The sequence below is a fragment of the Aethalodelphis obliquidens genome, unplaced genomic scaffold (genome assembly GCF_003676395.1).
Source record: "Aethalodelphis obliquidens isolate GAN/ISIS:26980383/991018 unplaced genomic scaffold, ASM367639v1 scaffold3, whole genome shotgun sequence".
NCBI classification, from domain to species: Eukaryota; Metazoa; Chordata; class Mammalia; order Artiodactyla; family Delphinidae; genus Aethalodelphis; species Aethalodelphis obliquidens.
In genome coordinates, this window is record NW_020837947.1 from 40,758,782 (window position 1) to 40,779,704 (window position 20,923).

At 36.4% G+C, this 20,923-nt stretch overlaps 1 long non-coding RNA gene across 1 annotated transcript; it reads right to left on the reverse strand.

Annotated features, from left to right (window-relative positions):
* Nucleotides 1–1,721: 1,721 nt before the first annotated feature.
* Nucleotides 1,722–17,359, reverse strand: LOC113605933 (uncharacterized). Its single transcript, XR_003427404.1, has 3 exons — nt 17,204–17,359; nt 7,843–7,847; nt 1,722–1,733 (listed from the first exon to the last, which is right to left on the reverse strand). It is a non-coding gene; the product is annotated as an uncharacterized LOC113605933 (long non-coding RNA).
* Between the last annotated feature and the right edge of the window lie 3,564 nt (nt 17,360–20,923).

The following is a 20,923-nucleotide window of genomic DNA, read 5'->3' on the forward strand; positions in this document are numbered from 1 at the left end:
CCCAGGGGCAGGATAGGAATAAAGACGCAGACGTAGAGAATGGACTTGAGGACACGGGGAGGGGGAAGGGTAAGCTGGGACGAAGTGAGACAGTGGCATTGACATATATACATGACCAAATATACAATAGATAGCTAGTGGGAAGCAGCCGCATTGCACAGGGAGATCAGCTCAGTGCTTTTTGACCACCTAGAGGGATGGGCTAGGGAGGTTGGGAGGGAGAAGCTAGAGGGAGGGGATATGGGGATATATGTATACATATAGCTGGTTCACTTTATTATACAGCAGAAACTAACACACCATTGTAAAGCATTATACTCCAATAAAGATGTGAAAAAAATTAAAATATTAAATTTTTTTAAAAAGTGAGTGGACTGTCTAGCTAAACACCATCTGTCATGAACAAAGCATCTGTCCACAAGTTTTTTGTGACTCAAGCCTATCATAGCCTGCATGGCAGTTTCCCTAAATTTCCTGATGATACACAGCACCTAGAACAGTGCTTTTCAATTATTGATTGACATGAATCATGTTAAGATGCATTGTTAAATGCACAGTCAGATTCGGAAGGCTTTGGTTCAGATGGAGATTTTGCAGTTCTAACAAGCTTTCAGATGATGCAACTGACCTGGGGGCAGTTTGCTAATCTCCTATTTGTATGAACTGCAACATCCCCAGGTTCCCCAGACCCACAGAATCAGAACCCACATTTAACAAAATGACCAGAAATTAGAATGCATTTTAAAGTCAGAGGCACTTTTATAGCTTATAATGATCCTCAAAGTTAGAAATGCAAATTCTCAAACACTACTCCACCCAGACTGCTGAGGTCTCAGACAAAACTGAGGAAGAGGTTTTTGGAAAATGAAAGAAAGGTGGTCCTTTTTCTAAAGTGGCAGAGAACTTGGCTGAATTATGTTTTAGTGTTTTGTAGAAAGTTAGAGCTTTTGAGCGATGAATTTAAATATTAGCAGAGGAGATTTCGAAGCAAAGTATTAAAAAGGTGCAGCTTGGGTCCTCCTTACTGCTTTAGTAAAATGTGAGAGAAAGATGAATCAAATAAATAATTGGTAAGCATAAAGGAACCAGAAGTTGAAGATTAGGAACATGCTAAGCCTATCCATATTGCTAAAAATTAAGGGGGAGGGGGGAGGCTTGTTTGAAAGACAGCATAGAGGTATGGCTGAACAACTTTTGGTAAAGAGACCATGGGTGTGACTCATGGATTATAATCAACCATCTCAGCAGAAGCTTGGAATAGAGATGCAATTATATCAGCAGTGATACTGCCAGTTTGGACCAAAGGAGAAGGTGGAACAGAATGAAGGAAGGCTGTCAGACTTCTTGGATTCTACAGGATGGAACCATAGAGTTATTTAGCTGTGAACATGTTTACCCTTTAAAAAAAAAGGGAAGAATGACCCCAAAGGTGATTCAGAGATCATCAGGGCCACCAACTCAGTTTCAACAGGCAGGATAGCCTCTGCCTGACATGAGGTTGTGACCCTTGCCTAGGGTCCACCTAGGCAGGGCCACCACCACAGTGGCTCCAGAAGGCAGGACATCAAACCAAAGAAGATTATTCTCAAGATTTAAGATCTAATGGAATTTGCCTTGTTAGGTTTTGGACTTGCTTGGGATCCATCATCCCTTCTTTCTTTCCTATTTCTCTCTTTTGGATGAAGAATGTCTATCTTATGCCTGTCCCATCATTGTATTTTGGAAACACATAACTTGTCTGGTTTCTTAGGTTCACAGCTGGAGAGGAAGTTTGCCTTAGGATGAATCATACCTCTAGTCTCACTCATATCTGATTTAAATGCTATTTCGATGACACTTCAGACTTTACAGTTGATGCTGGAATGAGTTAAGACTGGCGGCTGTTGGGATGGAATAAATGTGTGCTGCACGCAATAAGGATGTTAATTTTGGGATGCCAGGGGCAGAATGCTGTGGACTGAATTGTGTCGCCCCAAATTCGTCTGTGATGTCAGTGTGACTGTGTTTGAAGATAAGGTAAAGAGGTAATTAAGATTAAATGAGGTTGTAAGAGTGGAGCCCTAATCTGATAAGATTGATGGTTTTATAAGATAAGGAAGATATGCCCACACCTCGAGGCCTATGCACTCAGGAAAGGCCATGTAAGAACACAATGAAAAGTCAGCTGTCTAAAAGCCAGGAAGCAGGCCCTCACCAGAAATAGCGTGTAATATGACCACATTTTACATTTAGAAAATAGTGGATTAGAGGAGGAAAAAAACATTCAAGTAGACCAAAGAGGTTGTTATAGCCTGGGTGAGATATGATGGTGGCTTAGACTAGGGTGTTGATATTGATGGTGGTAAAGCTGTAGAGAAGTGGATAGACTCAAGGGATATTTAGGAGGAAAAATCGATAAAATTTAGTGATGGATTAAATGTGGAGTTGGGAGACAGGGATTGCCAAGGATGTACTCCTGGCTATTGGCTTGTTCAACTGGATAAATGATGGTGCCACTCACTGAGATAAGGAAATATTAGAAGAGGACCAGGATTATGGAGGAAAGAAATTCCCATTTAAATTCTGTGCCTTTTAGGATACATATAACATATGCAAGTAATACAAATGAACTCTGACTATTTAAGCGCAAGAAAATGGAGAAGAAATGTTATCAAGAGCTCACTAAACCAAAAAATGCTGGACCACAAGCCCTGGAAACCAGGCAGGAATCAAAGCAGTCCAGAAGTCCAAGAATCAGGGGCCATAACAAGTATCTTTTGACAAGAATCATCCGACCAGAACACCCTGACACTGCAAGAATTATGCCATTATACTACCAAAGATGAGTCCTCATCCTATCTTTATTTATGTCCTCCATATTCAAGCTTACAATCCAAGGTATCAGTGTCTAATTGGCTAGGTCATATGCCCAAGCCTGTCTTCCAAGGGCAGACAAAGACAGGAGCTAGGATCTTCAGTATCAGTAGTGGGAGGTAAAGCACTTATCCTTTCCAAGACTATATTCACTGGGGAATGCCCCAAATAGAAATATGGTTAAATATGAGACAGAAATAAAATGAAAAATGTATGGTCCACACCTTTGGCAGACAAACATTTATTAATATCCTTCTTCCCAAAATTACACTTCCCCCACAATTGTTCTTCCTAATATAATGCATTACTTGTACCACAAAAACACACTCCTTTTCCAAATGAAGACAGTCCCAAATCTCATGAGTTACTCTATCCAGCCACAAGTCTACAAACTCTGGGTAATGTCCCTTCCTCCTCTAGTTTCATTGTGATATGTATTCTGTAGCCTAAAAGATAAATTTTAGAGTTAACCACCACTAATAAGCCATATGTATTATACCCTAGTGTAGAGTGTAGAGAAAATAACTCCACCAGACCTGCAGTTTGGGGCTAGAGAAATAAAAAGTGACCTTAACTGGTTATTCTTCTGTTTCAACCCCGAGGATTCCATGACCAATTAGTCACTGGCAAAGATCCCTACAGTCAGCCCATTTCATTCCTTGCTGCCATTACAGAAACCAGACCCACCATTCCTCCAGTGGTGACTACCTATCTGTTTTCTGCCACCTTAGGGACTCAATGTTCCTACTGAAATCAGGAAACCCATTTCTATTTCAGCTTCTGCCACAGCCTCCAGAGAACAACCACTATACCACTTTTGTAATATACCAGAGCTTCAATCACAATGGATGTCTCAAAATCCTAGTGAGTAGAATGTCTTCAGGGCCTGCTGAAGGAACATAGTTATTGGATGAGTGGACAAGACACCTATAATAAATCAAATCCAGTATTCCAAACTCCCAATTCTTTGTATTATTTTCTTTATATTATTCTAAGACATTTCTGACATCTCAGGTTCATTTGTAAGTCTAGGATAGTGTTAACCAGCCCAGCTTTTTACCCTCACATGCCATCAGGAATCTCTGGCAAGTGAACTCATATCAGTAAATTCTGTTTAATCTAAAATATATTTCTCCATCTTTGGTTATACACCTTAAATTTCTATCCTTATATATGTTTTCCAAATTACTGCTAATATAAATTGGTGAAGTCCCACAATCTTGTGTGTGGTGCTTCATACTGTTTGTTCGTTTGTTTGTTTTAAATTAATTTTTATTGGAGTATAGTTGATTTACAATGTTGTGTTAGTTTCTGCTGTACAGCAAAGTGAATCAGTTATACATATACATATATCCACTCTTTTTTAGGTTCTTTCCCCATAGAGGTCATTACAGAGTATTGAATAGAGTTCCCTGTGCTATACAGTAGGTCCTTATTAGTTATCTATTTTATATATAGTAGTGTGTATATGTCAGTACCAATCTCCCAATTTATCCCTCCCCCTACCTTCCCACTTGGTAACCGTAAGTTTGTGTTCTACAACTGTGACTCTATTTCTGTTTTGTAAATAAGCTCATTTGTACCATTTTTTTAGATTCCACATATAAACGATATCATATGACCCACAATCTTTTGATGTCTAAGCCTTCTCCTCCCAGATTTCACTTTTATAACTGGTTCCCTGGGGCTTTCTGGGTTTTAACTCTGGATACAAGTCTGCAAATAATTCTAGTTCCCACTAGCAGTATAACCGCCTCATTCAAGGGACTAGTAGTCACACATTGATTCCATGAATCCTCTGTATCCTTCTAATAAGCCCCTCCACTCTCCTTTATTGTTGGCTGAAGGAAACCAGTATTGCTTTCTGTTATTTGCAATCAAAAGCATCTTAACTAATAAAAGAATTTTGAACCAGGAAGTAGGGCGTTACAGAAAACGATGAAAGCCTTTTTAATATTATAGGAAGATAATCCAGAAGTTCGTGGTATACAATGACCAAAAAGTAATAAATTATCATCTTTGGTCACCTGCAGGAAGTACCCAATAGGGGTAAAGATCTGGGGGACAATGTTGCCACCACCAGTGAAGGATTCAACAAATTCAGTGACCATGGGTGGAAGTTAGTGCTTTTGACAGCATTAGAAGTCTTGAAGAAAGAGATGACTAAATTCAAATACTTAAAGTTTTGGCTCACAGTATGAATTAAAACCTAGGAAATTCCAGTGACTATTCTGGAAGTGACTATTCTAGTTCTGACTAACAAAACCTCTCATCTCTGGCAAAACCTAAGCCAAAATGAGACTTTCACCACTTCCAGCATGAATTCTTTTGGGGTTTGCTATATTTCAATGTCAATCTATCCCACTCCAGTGTCAATCTATCTAGGTTTCATATGAAAATAAGAGTTGATTGTTCACAAGTGGTACCGAAAGAATTTGGATTACAACATAGAAAAGAACCTCCCCCAAATGCACCTTTGTCCTCAGAAGCAATCCCCACTTTTCTGACTGATCAGGCTTAGAAAATAGATAAGAACTGAGGTCACTTCAGAGGTCCTAGAACCACAAAGGACTGTGAACAGGAGGAACTATCTGGCCAGAACATCAAAACCACTGCAGCAGAATACCATTATTGCCATCTAAGCTAGGGTCTAGAAGCCTATTGTTTGAGCAGGGCTCACAGATTTGTGAGTTCATGGTTCTCACCAAACTAGTGTTTGTTTATGTATTTATTTATTATTATTGTTATTATTATATATATATTTGCCGTACCACACGGCATGCAGGATCTTAGTTCCCAGACCAGGGATCAAACCCGTGCCCCCTGCAGTGGAAACACAGAGTCTTAACCACTGGACCTCCAGGGAAGTCCCCAAACCAGTGTCTATTTAGATAAATTTTGCTGTGGGTCCCCTATATAAAAACCAGACGAGGTTTTCCTTTCATCTTGTTCTAAGTGCTGAGAGTGTGGCTCTGTGACCAGTGAGAATATTCTCTCTGGGCTCCACCATTCGGAATGTCGTGTACCAGTGTGCATCTGGTGGCCGGTTGAATAGACTGGGATTCTGAGACACAAGGTCACAAGCAGCCTTCTCTTTGTCTGGTTATGCTAGCTCTCAGGGGAGTTTGTCATAAGGGGTCCCAGTCCATAGGGGCGTTTGCCATCTCAACGTTTGTTGCTTTGTTAGTACTGGAAAAGTCTCATCCCACTAGGACCTGCCTGGTATCAAAGATTAGCCGATGTGTAACTGGAGGTGTTTCCCATTCCCATGAGAGACTGGAGTCACCATTTTCACTACACAGTTCCTACTGCTCCTGAGAACAAAGGTCTTTGCTTTCTTAGGCTAACTCTGAGAGTAAACTTTCTGGATGTTGTAAGGGCTGCATTTTTTGCACCCTCTTTGGGGGTACCTGGTACCTCTTGCATCCTTGGTTAAACTATAAAGAGGCTTATTAGTTTGAGTTGCTATTGAGATTAACATAAGATCCTATTGTCAACGGCTAAATGATGGATCCTTTGATTATATTTGAAAGAGAGAACAAATTTTTTTAGGGAGCTCTCATCCTAAACAATTGTCTTGATGATATCTGAAGAAAGACCAAGTTGAAAAATGAATACAAAGGAATATAACACTAGCCTGAGAGACTCCCTTAACAAGATGAAATAATAGAAATTAAAATTAAAACAAAAATTAGGGCTTCCCTGGTGGCGCAGTGGTTGAGAGTCCGCCTGCTGATGCAGGGGACACGGGTTCATGCCCCGGTTTGGGAAGATCCCACATGCCGCGGAGAGGCTGGGCCTGTGAGCCATGGCCGCTGAGCCTGCATCTACGGAGCCTGTGCTCCGCAACGGGAGAGGCCACAGCAGTGAGAGGCCCGCGTACGACATACACACAAAAAAATTAAAACAAAAATTAAAGTCCACATCCAATGTAAATCCCCCATTTCCTCTACTAGTTCCCTTAACTCCCCAAATCCTCCACCTTCCTCAGAAAATTTCTTAAGCATCCAACTACTTATTTTAACTTTCCTTCTCCTACAAGATTTACAGAGAGCATTCTAGTCTCAAGGCCCAGTGTATATAAGTTACTCAGGTAAATGCTGGAAGCCAGTAGGTGAATTTAGCAGAAGCACCCAAGACAGACAATAAAACTTGCTTTGCTGTCTCTTAAAAACTCCTCCTACTTTCCAGGGCTCTATAATCAGGCTCTGCCAGCTTCAGGCCTTCCCAAGCAATGTCCTTCACAGATATGACTTAGGTGCCCCCCCCAACCCGCCCTCCGCAAAGAGTTCATGTTGCCTAGACAACAACAAGTCTTTTGAATTATAAAGCCCTTTTACCTCCACTTTCAGAAGATCCTACCAAATTTAAAGAGTAATTAAAAAGATTAATAGCCATTTACAACCCCACGCACAGGGACCTTGTTTGGCTACTAAGGGGTATTCTTCCCACCCATGATTATACTGTAGTTATCAGACAAGCCAGATGGCCCCCTGGAAAACACTCTCCTCACAGAGGAAACAGATGGCCCAAAATTCTCCCAGGCCCTCCTGCAAATGATCAGGAAATGGCTTAACTGGAAGCTGATATTCAAGGACAAATAGAAACATTGGCAGAGGTTTTCTGCTCTAAGGTGAATTAGTTTAAGGTTAAACTGTGCACTCAAAAAGAAGAGCGTCCAAACACCTTTGCTGAATGCTCTGTACAAACTTTTCAAAGGCATACTGCACTAAACCCTAAAGCTCCAGAACCTAGAAATCCTCTAATTTCCACCTTGGTAGGAAATTTTCTCCCTGATATAAGATGACAAATTCAAAATAGTGTGGCTAGGTGGGCTAATCAACCTCTAAGTATTATAATAAAAGCAGCTACCCAATTCTTTGAAGGTAGATTGCAAGAGTACAACAGAAAAAAAGGGAGTTAAAGTCAATAATTCTTGATTTGCCACTGGAATCTTTTGAGAAACAAAAGCATAACTCTGAGAGCAACTCCAACTCCACTCATACCTCTTCCTACTTGCCTTCAGACATTTGCAGATGTAAAAATTGGGACATTGAAAGTACAATTGTCCCGCACAGAAGAAAAAAAAAGAAAAAATGTAAATAGTAATTGCCCTAGACTTCTGATATAAACAGACTCCAAAACTCCTAGGAAAACACTTACATTCTTTCCCTATCCCATGAAGTTATAAATCTTACCAAGTCTTTGAAATAGTAACACCTCAGGAAATAAGTAAAACACAGGCCCCAGTCGCCAGAGAGGCCTTTGAAAATACAGACTGCTATAGAAGCTCCCTTGCCCAAAATTGAGTCCACAGCCTCCATAACATTACTTGTCAAGGGCAAATATAAATCTTAAAAGCCTTCTTCCATAAATGTTAATAAAAAGCTTTAGCCATAGCTGATTCACTTCATTGTACAGCAGAAACTAACACAAAATTGTAAAGCAATTTTACTCCAATAAAAAACAAAGAGGTATAATTTGAATTCAATGGTTATTTATAAACTAGCGAGTTTTATATTGTTATACTTGATTCATACCTAAAATTTTAGAATAAAATTTTTAGATCTCTGTGTCTGTATGTTTATGCAGGTCTGTGTATGTACATTATAGGTATGGTGTTTTTCTACCTCCAGATGATATTGCCAATTAATTTGTAAAACAGCTGTATTTAACTGGCTTAAAATTAAGTGTTTATGAACAAAGTATTTCTAAAACTCAGAAATATAGAAACTAACGCAAATGTGTGTGTGTGTGCATGTTTTAAGTTTCTGTGATCTGGGACAACCTTTAGTAAATAGAAGCTAATTTAAGTTTGTTGGTTTAATTAAAATAGACATGTCTTCAGAGTTATCAACATTAAATACAATGCAGACATACAATTTTTATTCTACCCGAGTTTACTAGTCAAATAAGTTCATGTTATTTTTTACAAAATTTATCAGGAAGGAAAATAGCTTAGGGTGATGTCTGACTTTGTCCAATATCTCAAGAAGTTTTTAAATATAGTCTAAACATCATTGCTGGGAACAAATGATTTAGATATATATAAGTGAGATAAAAGTTTATAGGTGAACTTTTCAGCAATAATTATGTTTCCTAAAATTTTTTGGTAACTTGAAGCTTTACTAAGTTAAATGATGGGTATTTATTAAATATCTAGATCATTTCCAGATAAAATAAAATACTGAAACATTCATTACTGAATGTTTAACCACTTTTGGCTTCTTATTAAAGAGAAACTAAGATATTTGGATTTGTCAGTAATCGTGTTTTGTGCCACATTTTAAAAATATGTACGTGAGAAAGTATATGCTTCTAGGAATTATGAAATGTATTCATAAATTTGCCAGTTTTAAGAATGCTGATATAACAGTTCGCAATTTCTTACTTCTTAATTTTCACTAGATATTAAGGGTTTTAAGGGTTAAGAATTCTAATGTAATTAAAGCTATTAAAAAATATTAAGAGAGGACTTCCCTGGTGGCGCAGTGGTTGAGAGTCCGCCTGCCGATGCAGGGGACACGGGTTCGTGCCCCGGTCCGGGAAGATCCCACATGCCACGGAGCGGCTGGGCCCGTGAGCCATGGCCGCTGAACCTGTGCGTCCGGAGCCTGTGGTCCGCAATGGGAGAGGCCACAACAGTGAGAGGCCCGCGTACCGCAAAAAAAAAAAAAAATTAAGAGAAACAACTCTGTATGCAAAGCAAGTTAGTTGTGTGTTTTTGGTTAAGAACAGGTATGAGGTATGGAGATGCTTTTTTTTTTAATTTTTGCCTGCACCTGACGGCATGTGGGATCTTAGTTCCCTGACCAGAGATGGAACCCATGCCCCCTGCACTGGAAGGCACAGTCTTAACCACTGGACTGCCAGGGAAGTCCCTGGAGATGCATTTTTTTGTTAAGGGAAAAATAATTTTGTCCTAAAGTAAAGCTGGTTATTTCAGAATGGGAGAGAGGAGAATAAAGGACAAACTATGGACATAGAAAGTTAGGAAGAGAGAGAAAAAAAGAGACGGAAAAGAATCTTCTGTGGTCAAGTTGGCTAAAAATTAAATTGTTATTACAAGAGTTTTTAAAATAAGCTTTAATACCAATAATGTACTTACGTAAAACTACAAGTTAATTTTTTATATGCTAAAAGGATGTAGTTTTATTGAACTATTGGCTTACTCTTGAAAAGATATTGGGAAAGGTTTTTTTAAACCTTTTTAAGTAGTCTTTCTAGAAAGCAAAGATTTCGCGTTTTATCAAAGTAATTCACTGTGCATCGTTATCTTTTATATCAAGTCTTTGATTACTTAGGTAAACCAAGTTTTCTTGATATTAAAAGACCTAAGTTTGCTCAGGACTATGTAACCTTCTGTATTTGACTTTGAAATCTTCTATTTTCATTTGGTTAAATGGATAATTATGTATAGTTTCATAGTGATTTGTCATCCTTTTTAGTCAAATGTCCAAAACTTTTGATATATTTTTTTAACATCTTTATTGGAGTATAATTGCTTTACAATGGGGTGTTAGTTTCTGTTTTATAACAAAGTGCATCAGCTATACATATACATATATCCCTATATCACCTCTCTTTTGGGTCTCCCTCTCACCCTCCCTATCCCACCCCTCTAGGTGGTCACAAAGCACTGAGCTGATCTCCCTGTGCAATGCGGCTGCTTCCCACTAGCTATCTATTTTACATTTGGTAGTATGTATAAGTCCATGTCACTCTCTCACTTCGTCCCAGCTTACCCTTCCCCCTCCCCGTGTCCTCAAGTCCATTCTCTACATCTGTGTCTTTATTCCTGTCCTGCCCCTAGGTTCTTCAGAACCATTTTTTTTTATATATATTCCATATATATGTGTTAGCATATGGTATTTGTTTTTCTCTTTCTGACTTACTTCACTCTGTTTGACAGACTCTAGGTCCAACCACCTCACTACAAATAACTCAATTTTGTTTCTTTTTATGGCAGAGTAATATTCCATTGTATATATGGGCCACATCTTCTTTATCCATTCATCTGTCGATGGACACTTAGGTTGCTTCCATGTCCTGGCTATTGTAAATAGAGCTGCAATGAACATTGTGGTACATGACTCTTTTCGAATTATGGTTTTCTTAGGGTATATGCCCTGTAGTGGGATTGCTGGGTCATATGGTACAAAACTTTTGATATTTCTGACAAACTTTCCAAAATCAAATTCTAAGTGAAGTTTTGTGGGATTTTTGGTTTGTTTTTTTTTTAACCTGGAAGTACCTTGGGATTTTCCAGAGGGATACTGGAACATCTCAAAAGATTTGTTCTCTCTCCTCATGAAAGAGAAATTTAATTTGATTAGTCTTATTTGATATGTTAAATTACATGGGAAACATTGTCAAATAAGAAGATAATGCTAAGCCTTCTTTATGTTTTATTTGTATAGGTATGTCATAAGTGCTCCAGAAATTATACAAAATACTTCAAAATCCAATATGTCCCAGCATGATGTTATCACTTATAACTCTAATTACTATCTTAAAATATATGTCACAGAAATAACTAAAATTTCCTTGTCAAGAACCTTGTGATGAGCTCTCATCAGATCTTTAATCATGGGCATTTTAAAGTCTTCTGCATTTATTATTTTACTCTGATGCTTTTGCAAAAGTGTTTCATCTTCAGAGATATTCATGGAAAGGACTCTGACAAGTACTGATAACTTTCAGATCATACCACTGAATTGGGTAAGAATTTACAAAACTCTAATGGAGAAACTAACAGCTTCATAAAACTGCTAACAAAAGATCAAGATCAACAAGAAATAATTACATGGGACTGAATGAACTGATAAGGATGATAATAATTTTCATGACTTTTTTTTTTTTTTTTTTGCGGTACACGGGCCTCTCACTGTTGTGGCCTCTCCCGTTGCGGAGCACAGGCTTCGGACGCGCAGGCTCAGCGGCCATGGCTCACGGGCCCAGCCGCTCCACGGCATGTGGGTTCTTCCCGGACCGGGGCACAAACCCATGTCCCCGGCATTGGCAGGCGGACTCTCAACCACTGCGCCACCAGGGAAGCCCCTTCATGATTTTTTTGTTTGAAAAGTTGTTGGTTCTTTTATGTTTTATTTTCTCAGATTTAAGAAAATATATATATTTTTTTCTCTCAAGCTACCCCTAACTTAAAGCAGTTTGGTAAAGTATACCCTGTGAACAAAGATAAAGCAATTACTTTTTCTCCCTATGTGATCCCTCTAGAATTTGAAAACTCTCAGTGAGCATTCTTATTTTCATGGCAATACAGTTATTTCCATAACTTCAATAAGAATCTGTTCTCCTTGTAACAGGACACAATTGAAAACATTAGTTATATTGCCGAGGCTTTGACCGGAATGTCATACTTAAGAGAGATGTGCATAGACTCGAATTTGACCAGACAGCTTTAAGAAATTAAGATTGAGTTTATGGAGTCAATAAACCCACTTGGGAAAACAACCTGGTATCTTGCCTACAGGGTTCCTAGCAGCCTTACCAGGTGGAGTAAGGAAGGTCACTTCCCAGCAATTGCAGGAACCTCAGGATTTGGGGTGACTCAAGAAGAGAGGAATGTACCCAAATCTATAGGTATTGCAGGCAAAGTCTAATGGCAAGTTCTTACCTTGCTTTCCTAACCTCAAGAGGTTTTTTAGAGTTCTGTCTGAGTACTTTTATGAAAAGTTTCAGCAAAGCAGATTTGGAAGAGCCTATATGATCATTCACCATTCTTGCTGCACGTATGTAAGCAAGCAGGTCAAGTTTATTAAACTAGACTTAATTTGCAAACAAATTAGTCTTATTGTGGTTATCTTTGATAGAAATGGGGGTGATTATAGGGAGAAAAATATGTTTCAGTAATATATCTTTGTGGATATCAAATTTCAGTGCTATTAATTGTCATTGCGGTTTTGTTTCCTACTTGCAAACGGGACTGAATCCTGAATTCCAGTTTTCTCCAATATCTGGCTACAACTCTCCAAACTAATATTTCCAATTTTTCTCCCACCCTTCTGACTTGAAATCATTGAGAACTAAAACTGCATTTTTTTCCTGATGTCATGCAAGCTAAAATAGGACCACTTGATATAAACTTCAGAAACATCACCATAACAGCTCATATATGGACAATCTTTGCATCTGCTATTGTGTGGACCACTCAGATCATTAAATATATTCAATCCACAAACCAGGAAAATTTATCAAATTACCACTGCTTGCCCTCATCTATCTGAAGATGCTTCGAGCTTGATATCTAGAAATTCTTCCTTACTGGCTGTCTGCAGAACTTAGAAACTAGATGTATGGTCTACTCCAATCATTAATTATTGTTTTTCTTTTGTTTCCATAGAAATGTCTCTTATCAAATACCTGAGAGCTAGCATAATATAGGCCTAATTTTGGGATCCCATTTGCATCACCAGTTCCTGAAATGAGTTTATCTGAACCAACCTATTGTTAGGAATAGGAGACTGGTTCAATGAGATGGAACAATCTACCAACTCAACTTCTGGAGAGTGAAACTTCTTAGGAAAGTTTCAAAGGCAGGACTGAGGGTGAGCAAAATAGGCTACCTCAGAATATGCCACTTTGGCGTGTTGATTAGTTTTAAAGTTACTTAAGAAACAGCCAGTGCAAGAATAATACTGACCCTCTTTGTCCCCCTGAATGCAGAAAATAAGTCTCTCATATGAAGGTGTCCTCCCTATACCAGCATGTAAAGGCATTCTTACCACCAGAGATAGGAAATTCAAGGCCGAGAAGGCTGTATAAACAAACTTTATTACTTCTTTATTAATTTGCAAACCCAAGCCCAAACCCCTTTGTTTTGTCAAATCTTCACAAATAATAGTTTCTTTATCTAGAAGGTATAAAAGCTGCCTGAATTGGTTACTTCTTTGAGTCTCATATTTTATGAACTCCCATAAATATGAAATTAAATTTGTTTTTCTCCTGTTAATCTTTCTCATGTCAATTTAGCTATTCAACCAGCCAAAGAACCTAGAAGGGAATAGTTTTCCTCTTCTACATAAGATATGTACAAAGGCATTATTGTGGTAAAAATTTTAAGTTTTTTTTCTTTTTGTTGCCCATACCTTCTAAATTTTCTATAATATATACGTATTATGTTTGTGATAAGCTTATAAAACTATAAAAATGCAAAAGGTAAAAAACAAGAGGAGAAAACATAAGGTTAATGGGTATATATGAATACTATATGAAAGCAGAAAAATATAAAATTTCTCAGGATGTCTGGTTTTTATTGTTTATTGAAGGCATGCAAAATATTATTTTCTATTTTGGTAGAATTAACTGAACATAGAAGAGTCAGTTGTAGATTCTACTATAAATTTTATAATATAGTCTATTAAATACTTCTGATTTATTTAAAAAATAGAATAGTAGTCAATTGTTCAAAATATTTCAACTTTTTGAAATATTAAGTTAAATATCTTGGAGATAGAAGATAGAAAAAAGAAAGAAAAGATGAAAGAAAGAAAGAAATGATATAATAGATATAAAATATTATCCCTTTAGTCTTATCAAAGATCATTGTGTTGGAATTCTGATGCTAGATTCTCCAAGTGCTTAATAATTATTATTATTAATTAATATTAATATATAATGTTATTGTGTTAATAATTAATATTATTAATAGTTGTTATAATACCTTATAGTTGTAGAGCATCCTCTGATATATATATACGGTATCTAATTTGATCATCACAACAACCCTTTCAATTAGGAGTCCCCATTATTTACAGGAAAAAAATGGAAGCTGAGTGTTTGAAAATCCACAGAAATCAGAGCTAGTTTTAAAAACAGGTCTTCTGATTCCTAATCCAACTCTCTTGCCCCTGCATCATTTTGCTTAGTATAAGGTGCTTACTCTAAGCAGTTAACTTCTCCTGGAAACATTTTGGTCACTACAGTTCTGTGAGGTACAGTTAATTTAATAGTAATTTTCCACACACACAAAAGTTATGAATGATATTACTTGTCCATGTTTTATTTAATAGGAAAGAGTGTAGAAGTGATACATAATTTTAAAACATTCCTTTGGTTTGACTACTCAATAAAAATATATATTTCTCAAGCTGAGAATTTGTAGCATTTTCCTCTGTGTTCTTAAAAATCTTTTTTGACTTTATGCTCTCTACTTACTACTTTTCAGACTTAAATATTTAATAATACCATTTTGTATGATGTCAACTTCATCTTGTTATTTTTACCATTTTTTGCTTAAGGTATTCCATTGTTCTTAAGAAAGATTCTTATAAATGAGTTCTGAAAGGAAAACATTCTTTTAGTAATAGCTTTACTCAAATATAGTTCACATACCATAAAAACCACCCATTTAGTGTGTACAGTTGTAGTATATTCACAGAGTCATGCAACTATCATCACAATCAATATCATCACATTTTTATTACACCCCCAAAAGAAACCTTGTACCCTTCAGCAGTGACCCTTCTTTCCCCTAGGACCCCAGACCAAGGCAATCACTAATATACTTTCTGTCCCTGTGTATTTACCCATTCTAGACATTTCTATATGTAGTCTTTTGTGACTGGCATCTTTAACTTAGCATAAAGTTTTTAAGGTTTATCCATGTCATAATACATGTCAGCACTTCATTCCTTTTTATTGCTGAATCATATTCCATTGTATGGATATTCCACATTTTATCAGTTGATGGACATTTATGTTGTTTCCTCCTTTGGCTACTGTGAATAATGCTGCTATGTATTATGAATATTGCTATTATGAAAAGTCATATACAGATTTTTATGTACACAGATATTTTCATTTCTCTTGCGTATATACCTAGTACTGGAATTGCTGGGTTATATGGTAACTCTATATTTACCCTTTTAAAAAACTGCTGAAATGTATTCCAAAGCAGCTGCACTATTTTACATTCCCACCAGCAGTGTATGTGATTTAAAACTTTTTTTTTAAGGAGAGGGAAATAATGAAACTATACACACAATAAAATGTACTTAATGGCACATTATGTATAGCTTATTAATTAATTGAAAAGTATCACAAATTTACATTTCCTAGCTTTCTTCTTATAGTAATTTATTCTATCCTATAAACAGCTGTGGAATAAAAGAAAATAGCTCTACAGTTACTTAAGTAAACTAAATTCTTACTTTTAGAAACACTGAAATTAATTTCTTGATAGAGATATATATGGACTTTAAGAATTTTTTTAATGAATGGCACTTTTAGGCACTTGATATTTTCATTTCTTGCTGGGTACTGTTCAAGATATGATATATCATAATAGTCAAATGCATTATACCCATTTAATATTTGGGAGAAACTGGAGAACCTAATGATCTCAGCAGATGCTCAAAAGCTGTTTATAATCTAAGAGCCAGAGTAAGTATCTCAAACTCAACACATTTTAAGCCTAGTAGTTTGGAGAAACCCTATATGAGACCCAGCTAGTTCCAGACCATTAAGTCTAACAGATATATGGGTCACTGGTTTGGAATTCTTCCCTTCTCTTTTCCTATGTTAATTTCAGTATGTCCCTCCCATTCCCACAGTCCAGACCGGTATTAATTATACCAAACAATTAGACTACCAAACATTCAGTAGATATAATTTGTTCAGGTACTATCTGCAACACAGATCTGCTTTTACCTTAGCCCCTAAATGAAACTGTATATTGCAGGGGAATGCTTCAAGTGAACTTGAAAATACTTTCTGTGGACAAAGAACCACAAGTGAATTCCTATTCATTTACAGAGACCCAGGGCTGAGAAAAAGTTGTGCCCTGGAGGACAGTATGAAGGACCAAACATGTAGTGCAATAAAATTGGGAAGCCAAGTGCTATTTTGTCATAGTTGTAGAGAGTTTCTCCAAAATAGGAACAAGCACATGTGCTTTCATTTCACTTTATTTCGTGAAAAAATTTTCAATTGGGCAGAATAATGTATCATAATTTTTCTCTTTTTCTGAATTCATTTGGTTTTTCTGGAAAAGCATGTGATCTTTATGGGACAGAGAATGGAGAGAAAAAATACTTTTTTTTTTAAAGAAAAGGCTATTTTTAAAAAATGAATCTAATGAATTTAAAATTAAGAAAAATTTTGTCTCTTTCTCTGGTCATAGGGAAAAAACTTTTTCCTTTAGTTTCACTCAGTTGAGATAGTATACTCTCTTCAAGTCATAAAATTCAAACATTTTATATACAAGGGCTCCGAAAGGTCATTGTTGGCATTCTCTGCCCAGCCTTTCTGCCCTGAATTCTTCTTTTCCTGATTCTTCAAGCACTGAGCAGTAGTATCATTCTCACATGGAGACTTTGCCATCACTCACATTTTCTCAAGGCTTTAGGAAATATAAAGTTGATTGTTTGGTAAACTTTTTGGTCCTATTTATATAAAGAGTGGGGAAACATTGTAGCACGTTCTCCCTACCAAACCTGGGGCTCTTTCCCCCACTTTTTCTCTAGTGGATATTATTTAAATAGAAAGCAGAAGTTTAAAAGTGACAACCATGTGAGGAACCACATAATCCAAAATTTCTTTCCTGCCACCCTTTTCTGGTTCTTGCTTATAAGAATCCTATAGACTGTTCTTTCACCACTAGTGACACCACTAGTGACATTAGTTCCCTTTTTAGGGGAGGAGAGAAATTGAATTTCTTGAATGCTGTTGTGCCAGACACATTAGTTATATCATTTAATCTAAGAGCTGCAGCAATGTTATAGATGAAGAATGAGAGATACAGAAGATGGGTGACATCACCCATGGTCACACAGCCAAGGACATGCATGTCCTCTATAATAAATTACTCTCTCATTCAAACCCTTGCCCAATTACCTCAGGAAAACCTCTCCAGGAACTTATTTACCTCTTTCAGTTCCTTTGTTAATCAAATCAAAACAAAACAGAAACAAAACACCCTAAGGGTAGCACTAGTGATAGACTTGAAACCAAAAGAAATGTATACAGGGTGAAGGAAAACTATACCTAAGAACTTCCATAAACCTTACTGACCTTGCAAGTTTGTTTAGAATCTTGCTGAAACAATCATTATATCTCTTCTTCTTCCAAATAAATCTGTTTGTCCTCAGTCTCCATCAGTCATGATAAATAAAACACCTACTAATTTAATGCTACTTTGATTACTAGCATTACAACACTATTTTTTCCAACGTTTTATTCTTCTCTAGGGTCTTATGTATCTTTGCAGAGCAGGCTAGCAACCAAAGCACCGTTTACAACTTTGTTTCTATGGAGAGAAATGCTCTAAAATTTCTAAAGAGCTAATGCACGAATACTTTGTGGATCACAATGTTTTTGGAGACTGCTAATATTTACGAAGTGAACGTTCAGAACAAAAACAGATCTTTCAACAGGCGCATGCAGGTACAGAGAGGGCTTCTTGATTCAGCCTCTTACTCCCTGCCCACTGCCCCCAAGCACACACAAAGGTGATTGGAATTCTATAAAAATTATCTGCTACTCAAGCTGTTCCAAAGTAAATTGAGGAGGGGAAAAGAAAGAAGCAGAGATATATAATTGTAACCCCTCAAATGACAAAGAATATTATTGATAGCTTATTTTACAACTTTGGTTAATTCTCATCTTAATACATTTCATGTAAAATTCAGCATTGCCCATTGAAGTATTGAAATTTCAAGATTAATGTTCACAATGAACAATTGTTTGCATATTATATTTTGGTTTTTTAAAAATAAAAGCAGAAACCTACTCTGATCTGGAATTTAAAGACAATTAGAAAATCAGCTATAGGAAGATTTTTATCAGAAATTTAACTTGTGGGAGCATTTCAGTATTAATTTTACATATATATGTTAATTCTTTCATTAGATTACTTTTTATTTTTAAAGAACAAAGATTATCAAAAGGATTCTTCCATAAACCTAGTACTTTCTAGAAACTTCCTACTAAGAAATGTTTTTGGCAATTTAATTTTTGAGAACTTATAACTTTATAAAAACATTTATTCACCAGTTTTCATAAAAATATTGTCACTTTTCCTTCTGTAATCCTGTTTATAATTATCATTATATTTAATTTTAGGCACATCTATGTAAAAGTTAAATCTACCGTTTGTTAAATGATATTTTAAAAACAGAAATTCAAGCAGTCAAATAAATTGGGGACTTCCTTGTACTTTGGTGGAGGGTGGGGAGATATCTCCAACCAAAACCAGGTTTTAAAAAAATTACTTGATTCTAAAGATTGTATCTTGAAACAAAAAATTTACAAATTGTCAAAGAAAGATACAGAGATATAAGCTTTGAAAAAGGAAAAGGTAAGAATTAAGTTTGCAAGCAAACTTGCATGAAGTACAAGGGAGTCACTTCAGGACTGGCTGGCCACAGAAGAAAACACAGCAAGTATTTAAACAGAAAAGCTGCACAGAATTACTAAGGTTGCTAAGTTTACATTAGACTGTTCATAATGAGAAAACAGCAACTTTATCACAATCACGGTAATCCCAAAGATCATGCTATGTCTTCAGGTAGGCAAGGTAGAGAGTCTAGATTTACAGGACATATTCAAGGTTTTATTATTTGGAGACCAGAACCAGTCCCCTTTATTTTTGCTTTATATGAGGATACAAAGCGTTGTGTTTCCAACTGTAGAATATGTGCTTATGGAAAGGAAATCAGGGCAAAGTCTCAGATTTTGCTTCTACAAAATGCACGTTTTTACTTATTGAACATTCTGTACTCCTTCCTTACCATGAATACACATGGTTAGTTTTAACGGTTTTACGTGGTTAAAACCGTTAGTTGGTTTAATTTAGTTGGTATGTCTCTTCAAATACCTTCTCTGTGAATTTTTTTTACTTGTTTTAGCCCAAATATGAGCATTCCCGCATGTTTTTCATCCTACCTAACACAGGCTGGCACCCTTTAATATGTATCGCATAATCAACCACCCATGCTAGCTTCTTGTTTAACAAGTCATTAAAGGCAGGCTTCACTCATAATAAATCTGTTTTATAAGAAAAATAGATAAGAAGAAAGCAATCTTAAAATAAGCTACATAAAGGTAAACAAATAAACAGAACAGTCCCTTTAAAAGATTTAAACACAATATAGATGAGTCAAATTTGAAGGCTTTAGAAAAAAAATCATTTTTAAGTCCATATGCTAAATTTTGAATGTTTCCACTACAGGATATAGGTTAAATGCTCAAACTGGTTTGATATCAAAATTAAAGAGTGCCAGAATAGCATTAGGTTTATAACCTCCTTTCATCACCACTCTAACATGCATTTAGAAGCAGATTTTATTGCTTTTCTAGAATACTTTGTAATATTAATTTCAACATTTCTAAATATTTTGTGGTTACAAGAAATAATTCCATTCTTAAAACACAGTAGTTGAAATAGTCATTCCAAAAGAGATGATCATAAAGCGACTGACCTTAATTCCCAGGGATTCAAACTCTTCAGCCTATCTACAAGTTGCAGTTTGAAACAAAAATTACCCTTCCATTATTAAAAACAAAAATCATTGTTTTCTTTTTTCAGTCCTTCTAAACTTTGTTACCCTGCTTGCATATGATGCACTCTTCTGGGCGTAGAATTTCATAGCAGTTATTAAAAAAAAAAACAAGCCATACAGTTGGCTTTATCAAACAATAATTTCCCATTAACAGAAACTTTGGGTGTATGACTCATTTTACACAAAACAAATAATGATCGTTAAAATGAATACTTAAATGAAAACTGTAATAAGGATTTTTAATTTTATTTTTTATTTTCTCACACAGTCTAACACCTGAAAACAACTACATTATGGGCACCTTCCTGAAAGGTGTCAGCTGTTTCCTTTTTTTTAAAGACAACAAGCAGAAACAGAGCTCAAATCACGTTTCCAGAGAAAGGTGAGGGATATAGGATAAGGCTGCTACAAACTAGCTTTCACAAGTGGGAAATGGGAAGTCAGTCAACTCTTTCCTCTCTGATAACCCTTTATTTGCAGAGCAACAGGGGAATTACGAACACATTTTGTAAAATAATGCTGTCTTGAAGACAGTCTCTGGTGGACCA